Raw genomic sequence first — 14,121 nt, 5'->3', positions numbered from 1 at the left:
CTAGTGAGGCGAGGGCAACTATGCTATGCCCCACAACAAAGAGGCACCAGTGGTGAGTCAACCTTTTCACATGAGAAATTGCAGACTAATTTATAGTCATACTATGCTTTCTATCTTAGCAGATTCCCTAAGAATATTGAAATTTCTACCCGACATATGACAGAAAGGAAGAGATTTTTTGAGTTTACAGAAAATATTTGGTTGCTTTAGAATAGAAATTTTCTTTTCCCTTAAGCCACTCACCATAATTAATAGCTCACTTGCTATGGACAGGCTCAGAATGGAGTTTGCTTGAGTGCATCATTGTCATTTTTGTGCTCCATAGAGAAATAAAGATTTAAGTATATCAACACAATTTCCTGGCTCTGGATTATCCATAAAGCTTCCTAATTAAATAGAGGGTGAGAGACTAATAGGTTGTATATAATAACTTGGGGAAAGCTGTTGGGTTTTACTCAGATAATTTTGCTCCTAGTATCACTTCAGTTTCAAGGGATCAAATTCTGGTTCCCTTACTTTCACCCCAGTTGGCTTCTAAGTATCTGATCCTGCCTCACTGAAATCCATGGGAGCTTTGCCATTGACCACAATGGGCATGAGTTCAAACCCAAACTGAGCTCAAGAAATCCATTCACAACCTCATCCTTCCGTTTCTTTCTCCTAAAAACAAATCCCTCAAAGAGCAGTTCTTATCCTTCTTGCTGCTATTTCTCTTTATTTGTATTGTAATTAATATGGATTTTTAAAAAAAAAAACCTCTTTACTAGTCAAAGAGACCCATATAGAAATACTTGAATTAGTGGAGCATGCTTATATAGGGGAATATCACATTGCTTTTGCAAAAATGATCATTTCTCTCAACTCTGCAGATCACCAAAGAATGCCATGATTGTGCTTCACTAGCTGTATACTTGTTGATAGTGTTCCTTCGAAATGACAGCCAAAATGTTTCTACAACTGATAGCAGTCTGTCAGTTAGAACCGTGTTTCATGTGATTGCTACAGGGAGTGGTTTATTGGTATTTCCATTACTATCCCCCAACGTCTACCTGTCCCTGCTTTTTTTCCTATCTGCTTCTGCATATTATGAAATATTGCATGCATACATACATATGTGAACTCACACTGCAGAATTGTGGACTTGCCTGAGCATTGTGTTTTGTTCTAAATGAAATAAAAATAATGTATTTCTGATGGTATTATTGAATATGAACTTGTTCTGCAAATTAGATGGTGTGAAGGTATAAAGGGTACCATTCCCCTGGGGCAAAGGCCAGCAGCTGGCTGGCTGATTAGTCCCACCCACTGCACCTGGGAAAAGATCTTCAGCTTAACAGGCTGATCCTCATAAAAAGAGGAGCAGGAAATAAAGAGAGAAAGCTTCAATATCTGCCAGAGGCTAGAGCTACTGCTGGGAGGAACTGCTCCTAAAAACAAAATGGACAGAAGGGAGACTGTGGGAAGTCATATTCTCATAGAGGCTCTGAACTAATAGCTGGAGACACATACAGGATGAAGGACAGACTGGGAAAGTTTTGATCTTTTGTTGAGGAGACTTGAAATAAAAGAACAGAAATCATAACAACAGACCCTGCTGGAAACTACTTTTCCCAGGATCTGTGAGAAGGTTCGAGGGAGGGCACTGGCTCACAAAAGCAAGCCTGGGTCTAGCTGGAAAAGGGGCTATCAGACAGGCCCCAATTCTCTACAGACAGTATTGCTGCTTATGTTATCTTTTTAAAATGTATTTATTAATTTTGATATATATGTACGTTGTTAACAGAAGGTGTCCTTGTTCCCACGACAATCATGGACTGTTTCAAGTGGCTTCTGGCTAAGCACTCCCACACTCTATTTTTGCTCTGGGATTGGAATGGAAGGAAAGAGAGAGAAGTTGCATCTTTTTCATGGAAACACAGCCTCCATTCGGACCTGAGGGTACCCCTTTCTCCAGAAGGTCTATTGGTATTGGTACTCTCTTAGAAGCTAACCGACCCAATTTGGTTTCAGATCTTGCCAGGGAAAATTTTTCTGAAGTTGTCAAATACTTTATGAATGGCCTGGTATGATGTTATCCATCTTTTGCCCTTGACTACTGATGTAACAGTTTCCCTGTGCCTCTGTGTTCCTATATCACCTTTATAGCTCACCATGGGGTATAGATGACCTGCAACAAATGAAGCAGAAGGAAGACAAATGAATTTTTAAAAGAGGCACAAATAAAATTTTGAAATACTATGACTTAGCTGTGCAGGAGACGAGGATATATTTCTTTGCCTCCATCATAGCTTCTGCAAAGTTGGAGAAACTGCTCAAGCTGGTGAACATCCTTATGAATTTGGGTTCTTGCCACTTGTTTTCAAAGGCAAGTGTTTGTCCCAGGGACAATGTTCAATTTACTTTGTGGACAACGTTGCTCATATCTAGACTGGACTATCTCTGTGGCCCCTATTCAACAGAACACTTCAGCGTGTGTCAACACTTCTTGTCTAGTGCTTTGTTGGATTGGGGGCATAGGCAGAGCCAGTGTCATTCCCTGTCTCTAAACTTCTGGAAGTGCTAAGTGGGTGGGCTAGAGCCTGCACATAGATCCAGTGTTGAAAGTGGCTGTAAGCTTCCCATTCTGTGGTAAGCAAGGCCCCAAACTGTGCAGCTCTCTCTGGGAGGAGATACAGTAAGGTGGGCCAGAGGGATACACTGATTTAGAGTGTCCCTATTCCAGCCTATGTCTACAAGGCTCTTCTTGAGCTTCTGGCAGAACCTAAAACACCCCTAGGCTTTTTCTGCTGTGGGTTGGGCTTTGGTGGGCCCCTCTGGTGAGGTGGAGGAGCAATTTGGACCCGCATGAGCTGGCTGGGCTGAATCTAGTGCCCAAGGAATATTATTGTTACTTTCTCATTCTTAAACTGTAATGTGCAGGAATATTACTGATACAATACACTCCGCACTAACGTTGTTTCAGACAATACAATGTAGTATTTTAACAAGACCTGGTATTACTTGGGTATGTATAGCTTTTTTGAGGGGCTAATCAATTGCTAATAATAGTAATAAAGCCCCTTTCTATTTTTTACTTACTGGTAAGTTAAACCAGACTTCTTGTTGTCTTGATCAGGCATGGTATAGTGGTACAATTGACACTCTCTTTGAATCGTGTACCTTTCTTATCCTAAATAACCACTGACTCGCAGATTATTCTTCCATTTTGTGCCTGGGAAATTCTTATTAATGCTCAAAACCTGATTGGTGCCAGGGGGACAGACTCCAGCACTCTCATACAGCTCCACTGTGCTCAGTGGACTTCCGTCCTCACGGAGCCAGTTGTAGGAAGAAGGCTCAAGACTCTATATTGTGATATGGGTCATATCTAGACAGGTTACAATTATATGATTATAATTGAGTTGCACAAGTTTACCAAGAGGCGATTAAGTCCCTAATTTGGAATCGCACAGTGTAGCGTGTGTGTTAGAAGCACTGATTAGAGTGATTTTTCAAGCCCATTTTTAACTGTTTCCAACAAGTACACTTAAATCCCTATCCATAAAATTATCTTTTCTTGAGAATTATTACAAAGAAAGCATTCATTGGAACCCGAAACTAATCTTGCTGGGCCAATTATATCTTTTTTGGTCTTATAACACCAGAGTTACTGAGAAACTTCTGTTGTTTTGGATAATAAAGTGAGAAACAAAGGAAGGTGTCCAATATTTGTGTAGTAGCTAATGGTGTCAATTTTTTCTCTTGGCTGTTTAAGGTGCACTGAAGAGCCTTGCTCCCTAATAGGCCTCATGCACTGCTGTCACATGCAAAGTGTTAGCTTTCCACTGTGCAGTTGGCAGAACCCTGTGAGGTATTGCAGAACCTCTAACGTGGTATACTATACCATTATTAGATGACATGCTGCTACAGAATCTTGTGATCTATCACAAAGTAATTTGTGTTAATGAATGTCACCTATTGTACAGGCTCTCTTGCTGGGCACTTTACAGACCCCGTGTTGTGAATTCCAACAACTGGCATCCATTTGCCACACTTGTCAGCTAACAGCATCCTATTCTGACCTATACTTAATCCACTGTTGTTCTCCAATGTAGGCGTGAACTGCAGCCTACATTTAATCAGGGGTGTTACTAGAAGTAGAATAAAATTCCAGTATGCTACTTATAATGCATTTTGCTTCTAGCAGATTAAAATTGTTTAGCAAATGGGTTATTCCATGCAAACTAATAAACTAAGCCTCTTTTACCTCTCTCACAGTGCTGCAGACTTTTGGCTTGATTTTCAGAGATGGTGTGCACCCACAAATCCCATGGATGTCAATAGAAACCAGAGTTGTGCAAGCCACTTTTCTACAAGAAAACTGCATCACAGTAATTTTTCTCTGAAGATATATATCCTGGCCGATTAGACCTGTGCAGCTAGCTTGTGACTAGACAGGACCACCTGTAAACTCAAACTTCTGAACTATTGAGTTATGTATAGCGTTTTCTCACACACCACTCAGACAAGATTGAGGGCTGTCCCCTACATTATATGCTCAGTTCATTCCAGAGGCAGGAGGAGATACTCACTCCCCCCACCCCCACCCACCCAAAAGCAATTAGAAGTAGAAGGGAAACGTACACAAGTTACAGAAAATTCTAAACTCTGAGAGTAAGAGTTATTCAGTCATGATCGAGTGGGTTGTATTCTTTCAGAGTACAAGAACTACGATGTACCTGGCAACTGATAGAAATAGGAACTGTTGTTTATCATTTTTATTTTTGGTACAAAAACATCTAGAGGCTCCAGCCAAGATTGGGTATCCATCATACGAGGCTCTGCACAAACACACACAGTGAGAGAAATCCTGATCTTGTACAATCTGTGGGAAGCCGGCTGTGTTCATGTACAGCCCTACTGACTTCTATGGGCTCCATGCAGACACTGTAGTCTACCCCCATGCTATGTGTTACAGGATCAGGACCTAAAATGACAAAAGGTGGGAGAAAGTATTATCCCCATTTTACAGAGGGGGAGCAGAGGCCTAGGAGGATGAAGTGACTTGCCCAAGGTCACTCAGGAAACCTGGGGAAGAGCTGGGATTCTCAGGCAAAGCCTGTTTCCATGCAGTAGCAATAGCCAGTGTGTTGAATGAATGGTTAATATATAAAATGTACAAAGAACTCCTGCCCAACCTCCTGATACAACTAAAGAACCTAAAATTCAAGATCATCAACAAATCACATGGAACAGCTTGTATCTACTGTCCACTGCTCTCACAATAAGTAAAGGGTCAGAATGGAGCTTTGCTGACTTATACCAGCTGAGTATCAGGCCCAAGCTACAGAACTGTACAGAGCGCTCATTTGGAGAGGGGTTGTGTTCTTTATCCCTCTTTTGAAGCAAAGTGGGAAGATTTATTATAGGACTACTTACCTATTTCTTGATCACATTGAAGTGAGGCAGTTTTTATTTTCATTGTCTGCAGAGCTATGCAGGAACCCATATTTTCATTTTGTCCAAAATTCTACAATTTTGAAATTTGTGTTTGTTCCAAATGGGAACATTTCCCTTCCAATGATTTTTTTTTTCCTTTTCAGTTCAATCAAAACATTTAATTTTGATAAAACTGAAAGGTTTTGCTCTGATTTTGCCTTTTAGAAAAAATATAATTTCTTAAATGAAAATTTGCTGTGAATCAAAATTATTTTCAAAGCAAAAGTTGATCAAAATCAGCATGTTCCTGCAGAAAGCTTCAATTTAAATGAAACGGCATTTTCTGACATGGAAAAACTTTGTCAGATAACTTTTGACCAGCTCTAATTGTCTTCAGGCAGAAACCAGCATGACAATGGGACCTAGTGTAATACATTGTAGCCTTCCTTGGGACTGTTAATATCCTCTCCCCCCTGTCTTCCAGCAGTACATAGAAGCCAGAAAACTGCTCTGAAGGGATAGATGAAGATTTCTCTTGCATAGAGAAATCCCCTGGTGACACACAGCTGGCTTAGCAGAGCACCAGACTTCACAGAACATCTGTATGACTCTGAATTATTGGTTCACTACCACCACCTTTAGGTAGTAGTCCCATGATGCCACATCTTCATGTTGGTCCTTACCCAATACTTCTCCTTCCTTCCTTTTCAAACATCATTCCCATCCCATTAACTCCTTTTAGCCTCACCTTCCCACCTCTTCTCTTCATTGTCTACTGATCTTTCTTTGCCTTCATCATTCCATGAGTTTACCCCCTCCCCCTTTTTGTTGTCCTTAGCCGAGAAACTGTATATAACTATTTATCTTAAGAGACTGTTTAGGTATATATAGACGCCCTTCAGACATCTCAGTAGCTTAGGTGTGTCACCCATTTTTGTAACTTGTCTTCTCTTCCCCTTAATGCCTTCTCATTGCTTCTCTTCACCCTCTCTTTGTGCTAGGTTTAAACTTTTAAATGTAGAGTCCTTTGAGGCAGAGATCAAGTCTGTTCATTTGCCTACCATACTTTGGAGCACTCCGTGAATAATTAATTATATAGCACAGCAGTTCTCAAGCTGTCGTCCATGGAGTACTTGCAAAGAGTGGACTAGTCCCATGGTTCTTGTTTGTTTTCCACTTGCTGAATTACATTAAAGAGCACTACACTGAGTACTTCTCTAATACTAGTAGCTTAAGCAATTGCTGTAGTTGCCTCAGGGATGTTATGCCATCATGAATGTGAGGGAAAGTCATCTATGATAATGAATGTCAGGAGAGGTTGTTCACAAAACAGTCTTTGTAAGATGTGGTCTACCCTGAAAAAATCTGAGAAGCCTTTTTTGTAGCACAGTCATCCAATCACAGGTCAGATATAATATTTCTTCTTTGAAATCTGGCTTTCTATTCATCTGAGAAAGGGAGGCATAAGAAGATAAGTGACTATATTGGAGGTCATATTGTGAGTCTGAATTAGAATCCAGGTTCTCAAAACACATGGCCTTCTTGGTACTACATATTACAGAGAGAAGTATCAAACAAGTAAAAATCGTATTAAAATCCCCCCTGATAATCAGTTGTATAAAATAACACTCCTACATCACAATGAAAGGAAGTCAATGTTCTAGTCACAATGTCAGCACAAAGTAACTATGCTACTCCACTGCTATCAACTTTTATTATGGGTTTGATGCTCAGAAGAAATATGTTTGTTTTACATCCTGTTTTGATCTTCAAAACTTTCCTAAAAATAACCATAATTTATTTTTGCCCTATAAATCACAATGAGCAAAGCTGTAGATAGATGACCACGTTGCAAATCAATACCCCAGTTCAGATTTTATTACAAAACCACTTGAGCTTGGCTCTTGTGGTTAATGATATCATCTGCACCCCTGAAACGATTAAGAACATGGTAATCCATTCCTCCCCATTCATTACCCAACAGATAATGACCACATATTTGATTATATTGGAAATAAGTATTATGCTCAAACTTTTCATGTAAAGAAAACAAGGGCAGTAGAGAGAGCTTTTGGAATGTAAATAAGACATGAAACGATGTTCTGCTTAACAAAATTATTTTATTTATAAGTTTTGACATTTTCTCATTAAAAAACAAAAAAAAAACTTTGCAGATGAAGCTTGGAAAATAATGGAAAAAGCAGATGGTCCTCTTTACCATTTATAATAATTCATTTTCTTCTGAGTGCTGCACAGAAAGGTGTTGTACTCCCTGGTCTGATCGCTTGTAGTAAGGAGCAGAGCTGCTGATTCACAAATAATGTGGCTATTTTCTCTCTCATGTCCCCCCTCAAATGTGATTGGGTAGGTGCAGTAATCTGTGTTAGCTTTTTCCCCACTCCTTGTTATGCAAATTATTATCATCTCCATATAGTAAATGAGGGAGAAAGTCCTGAAAGCGATGCATGGCCACTGTTTCTTGGGAAACAATTCCCTTGGTAATTGCACAACACATTGCATTCAACACATCTGTCTCACTTTGTCTACTGCTCTCAAACAATATCATGGTGCAGTGTCAAGGGAAAAACAAAACATAAGGCAGTAGAGGACACTTTACAAGAGAAAATCCACTCATGTTAGGAAAAAGTTGATTCTACTTCTTTTGCATTAATAGTTAAAGGAGCGTTATTTCTTGCCCCACACTTATGCTATGGTATGTCTGTAACTGACAGTGATGGTGTTGTTTTATCCCCTGTCTGTATCTGTCACTCTTTGTCTCTCTCTCAGCTGCTAGCTTATGACAGTTGTGAGACTCACAGGGAGTTTTTTCTTGAAGGGACTTATTGCAATGAAAGACTTTTTTTACTTTGAACCCACAGGTGGGGAGGGGATCTTAGAACTCTTTGGAGGCTCCAGCAGGTTACAAGAGAAACACCACACTACAAAGATCTACCAGGGGTGAATAAGGGTATCCCGTTAGTTCAAAGGATCTTCTTGGTATCACTTTTTTTTTTAACTGACTCTGATAGATACTCACTTCCTATAATGATACTTTAGTTGGAAATGGACATAGGAAGAGAAAGTATATTCTTTTAATATGCAATATCATTTTAACTCCAGTTCTGTCATCACTTGTCTATATGGCATTTATGAGTCACTTATCACTATATTATCTAGGTACTGCACATGGATTAAAACTACAGTCAGATCAACCTGGGAACAGCTGGATCTTCATTCTTCTTTTGATATGATCAGGACCCACACTGGGAGCATGATGTCAGTTCTCTGTTCTGCTCTAGTTTTAATCTTGGACTGCTACTTTGAGAGTAATGTTGCATTTTCTCTCGTTCTGTTTCTTTAGTGAATGCTGTCATGAAAAGTTGTCATTCCCAGCATGTCCAAAAGATGTATGACTCTTCAGGACATGCTCTGGGATGATATTTCAGAATCTTGGACATCTTGTTGAGAAGCTTCCTTGAACCTATATTTGAGTGCCTAATCACATTGCATATCTGATAACTTGGAGAGGCTTTCTCTAGGTTAACATGGCTGCCAACCTCCTTTAAAGGCGCACTAGAAACCAGTATATGTTATAGAGTACTAGTGTAATATGCCTTCTTCTGCTTAAGACTGTAGACACGGTCATAACTTTTCAGAACAAAAGTTTTGTTGAGAAATGGCTTTTTATCATAAATGAAAATCTTAACAAAAACTGTTTTTTTTTCAGTAAATGAACACTTTGATTAAATTTAGTGAAAACTTTGAAACAAAAGATGGCTCTATTAAAAAACCTTGCTAGACAGAAACAACTTTTAAAAAATGAAATATTTTGATCACTTTCAGTGAGACAGCCACTGAATTGTGCACCAGCTGCACATAGTTTGGGAATTTCTTGTCAAGGCTAAGGAAGAGGCAAATCCTGTAGCAACCTGGAGGTAAATAAACAAGTCACATTGTTCATTGGCTATCCCTTATGAGATTAGGTGGAGCCGTTTTGCTAGTTAAAGGTGCAACAAGATAACTGTAGTTCCAACTGCATTCTTCTCAAGGTTCAGTGAAGAGTTCAGCAGCCCTGCCAGACTGCCAATTATTGTTACCAAGAGAGAGTGTATATATTTGACTGTGGGAGACATGCTCATGTTGTTCAAGTTTGCAAAGGGACTACTACTCCCTATTAGCACTATTTCTGTCTTTCCTGGATTCAATTTAAGACCACTGCCTTTTTTCAATGCTGGATTTGTTACCCCAAAATTGGACCTAAGGCACCCCTATAACAGCCTGCCTATATCAGTAAACCAATTGTCAGCTTTAGTAGGTAAGCAGAGGTGGCCCACTCTAGAGGAATGGTCAGGGTTTTTCCCTCCAACCTGTGAAGAACTCCCCAAAACAGACTAATGCCATTAACCCTTGGAAGGACACAGATACAGCCTTCTGCTCAAAGGATTGACACTCAGGCAGAAAACAAAAATAACCTTTATTTAACACACTATTTCCTGACACAATAAATCTAAAACACATAATATTATGAAAACCAAGCAATCTAAAACATATATTAAAGAAATAAACCACACATTTTCTTAGCAAAGGCATAAAATTCTGTTAGCACAGATGCACATTAAATTACCCCAAAAATGCAATATCCTACAATTGGAAAATAGCTTAAAGTGATTACATTCTATGGCCACTGACATATAGGATGCTGACAGCAAGTTATTAAACATTAACATAACAAAACATATACGCTATCATACAACTTTATTATCTCATACATACATAATCACGCATTCTAATTTACAATTCTTATTATTGAAATCACTGTGTTTACTTCTCTGTCTTCTCTCTGTTCCCCTGATATGTCCTTCTGCTCTGTCTACTCTGCTGCCTCATGTTTGGTTTCCTTCTTCAGTGATTTCATTCCACTCTTTTAGCTGGCATCTTCTTGGTCTTCTCTGTTGTCCTCACATACACTTGTACCTTCCAGGCACACAAACTGAGGTACTAACTAACGTCTATCAGCTCTCAGCTTTATATGCAGATTTTAGCCTACTCTGGTTGGTTGTTTTTACAATCCCTATCATTATCAGCCAATCAGATTCAAGGCCTTTACCTGTCAATGAAAGCTGGACCTTATTGAAAACCTGTGCTATGCTGGACCTCTTTGAAGGCCTGTGTTCTACATAACTGACCCCTCCCTTCAGGTTTTTGGAGTGATCTTTATTTCACCCCATCCTGCCTGCTTGCCATTGGTCAGATCATTCTAAGCTTCCGTTTTGGTTTTCTCTGCTTTGATTTCTTGCGGATACCATCTCTTTTTCCCTAGACACAACTGCTTAAAACCATCTTTATTAACTATGTAAATCCTTATAATTATCAAACAAATTATACACCTGTAAGTGCCTTAACATTGTTTCAATATCACCACTCCAATTTTTACTAATTCAAACAAGCCCAACCTCAATCTCTCCCTGCTTCAGCTAATGGTGACAGGTCAGCACTTTTAGTGGTGGACAGCCCTTTTAGCTCTTTTAATGCTGGACAGCATTTATGGTTCTGTATTTCCACACAGAATAGAGCAGTGGTTCTCAAATGTTTGTACTGGTGACCCCTTTCACATAGCATGCCTCTGAGTGCAACCCCCCACCCCCACCCCCTTATAAATTAAAAACACATTTGTATATATTTAACACCATTATAAATGCTGGAGGAAAAGTGGGGTTTGGGGTGGAGGCTGACAGCTCACGACTTCCATTGTAATAACCTCGCATCCCCCTGAGGGGTCCTGACCCCCAGTTTGAGAACGCCTGGAATAGAGCAACCAAAAATCTCTTGTATCACATTCTCCCCTAGCAACTCTTTTCAGTGGTGTAAGCAGTGGCCATAAAGGATACATAGAGCTATATTGTTGCCCAGGCCATCTTGGTTTATCCCAATAAACGTTAAACTCACATCTGCAATAGGAATGGTGACAGGATTGAAGCCCTGAGGGAGTCCATATGTCAGAGCTTTTGAGTGAAGGGGGGAAGTGTGGGGGAAAGAGAGCATGTGTCTAGAATTGCTTTTTTGCTGGGACTGGGGGAAGCTATTTGGGAAAGAATGACGAAAGCCAGTCAGAGCACAATGGAAGATCTGAAGCACTTCATGTTTAACAGTGGGAAATATGGCCAACCAGTGAAATACTATCCTAATTGTTGCCTCACCTCTATCCACCACCAGGAGGAGGCTGTCCATCAACATAGCTTGAACACTTTTGGAGCAGTAAAGAAAAGCCTGAAGCCAAACTAAGAGGGAGTCAGGATTTTTTGCAGCAATTAGGTGTTGCTGCTGTCTATTTGCATATTTTGAATAATCTTAAAAATGAGGAAAAGGTTTGAGATTGGTCAGAAGTTGGGGAGGTCATCAGTATAAGGTGGTGTGGGGTTGAGAACAGGATGGGCTAACGTTTTCCAGTGTTCTTTAGAAGGAGTTTTAGAGGGGAAGGAGAGCTCAGTGAAGTTCTGAGAGCACTAGCAATCTCCCAATCCTGTCTTTTTAAACTTCCTCTTATCAGGAAGAGTATGATATAATTGTGGAATTGGCAGGGGATGGTGGTATAATGAATGAGATATATCACTGGAGAGCTTATCTGTACCATAATTCATGAGAGGATCAATGAAAGTAATAGTGTGATGAATCAGAAATGTGAACAATGCATTTTGCCCTTCCCCTCATCTTCCAGTGAACAATACCGGTTTGACAGCCATCTTTATCTAGGTCCATATGCAACCTGGGCCATAGTTGTGAAATCTTTCTACCCTGCCCCTTCACTATCTTAGCCCTGTCCTGGAAAGATGATCGATAGAGGTAAAACGGTTTTCTAAGTCAGCCTTTTCTCTTCTACTACACTGTGCCATATGCTAGCAAAGTAAGTGGAAATTAAATGAAAGTTTTGTATGACTTTAGGTAACTTCATATCCACAGGGAATGTAAAAACTATTTTTTTTTTCTGGAAAGAGGACAATTTTGAAACATGGGTGACTGAACCAAATGTCCATATCCCTAATCTGACTCCTCAGACAGGCACTTAACATGTACAGTCAATGCCTGTGTGCACCTAAGTATTGAACGAAGGGGAGACTTACAGAGATAGAAATAGCAGTTTGGGACCTAACTTTCATTAACTTTCAATGGGAATTAGGTATCTGCCATTTATGCCTTTGTAAATCTTCACCTTCCATTCAGTACTTAGCATACACCATAAATGACTGTTTTGTGTGCCTAACTGCCATTAGTGACATTGAAAATCTGCCACTAAAACTTGCGGCCAGGTTCACTGGTATACTTTGACTGCTTTGTGCTGTATGGGGCATACAAAGTAGTCATAACCCTGCTTCACCTAGTCAATTAAGCCAAATTTACAGCTGCTTTACATTGCTGGATTGGCATGCTGCAGCTAGTCCTTGAAGATGAATCAGGCTATCAATTAGCATTAGTTGGTCTTATTTGGTGTCCACATTTGAAAACTGGGCTGCCAGATATGGCTGACCCTTAGGGCTTTTTGAAGAATCTTGCTAGAAAATCCAATCATGCACCCAAACGTCCAGCCATCATTCTAACAAACGTGCATTCTATCACAGAATCTTTTTGGTTTTCTTTTGTCAGCCATCAGTGATACTGATTCTCATTTAATGTCACTTTCAGTGGTCACTCTGATATATCAGATCAAGTGTAAAAATGAATATTGTGCATGAATTATCCAATATAATAGAAGCAAATAATGCTTCCCTCTGCCCACTGAGTCATCTATATCAGGGGCGAGCAAACTTTTTGGCCTGAGGGCCTCATTGGGTTTCTGAAATTGTATGGAGGGCTGGTTAAGGGAGGCTGTGCCTCCCTAAACAGCCAGGCATGGCCCGCCCCCTGCCCCCATCCGCTTCTCGCCCCCAGAGGGCCCCCACAGGACTCCTGCCCCTTCCAATGCCCCCTGTTCCCTGACGGCCCCCTGGGGACCCCTGCCCCATCCCCCCCGACAGCCCCCCGCCGCCCCATCCAACCCCCCTCCTTCCTGACTGCCCCCCGGGACCCCTGCCCCATCCAACCACCCCTTCTCCCTAACCTCCCCTGGACTCCTCACCCCTAACTGTCCCCTGCCCCCAACTGCCCCCCACCACCCCATTCAACCCCCCCTCTCCTTCCTGACTGCCCCCCTGGGACCCCTGCCCCATCCACTACCCCATCCCTGTCTGCTGACCGCCCCCCGCCACCCCATCCAACCCTTCCTCTCCTTCCTGACTGCCCCCTGGGGACCCCTGCCCCCATTCAACCCCCGTTTCCTGCCCTCTGACTGCCCCGACCCCTATCCACGCCCCTGCCCACCCCCCGAACCCCCCTGCCCTCTGTCCAACCCCCGCACTCCCTGCCTCCTTACCGCGCTGCCGGGAGCACCGGTGGCTGGCCGCGTGGCTGCACTGGGTCAGGCTGGATTGCGCCGCTCGGCGGCTTGGCTGCCAGGGGGACAACAGCTTCCCGGTCGCCAGGAGCTCAGGGGCCGGTCAGGACCTCTGGTCTATATAGTCAGAAACTGCCAAGAGCATGGTCAGTAATGAGCAAAAATAGCCTGCTGTTTAGATTCTGCTGCCAATACTTCAAGCACCGTTCTTTTTGTTGCCTGAATTGTAAATATGCTACAGGGACCATACTCTGCTCTTCATGGCTAGTGGATAAATG

This window comes from Natator depressus, chromosome 1, assembly GCF_965152275.1.
Source record: "Natator depressus isolate rNatDep1 chromosome 1, rNatDep2.hap1, whole genome shotgun sequence".
NCBI classification, from domain to species: domain Eukaryota; kingdom Metazoa; phylum Chordata; order Testudines; family Cheloniidae; genus Natator; species Natator depressus.
Note: the sequence above shows the minus strand (reverse complement) of the source record.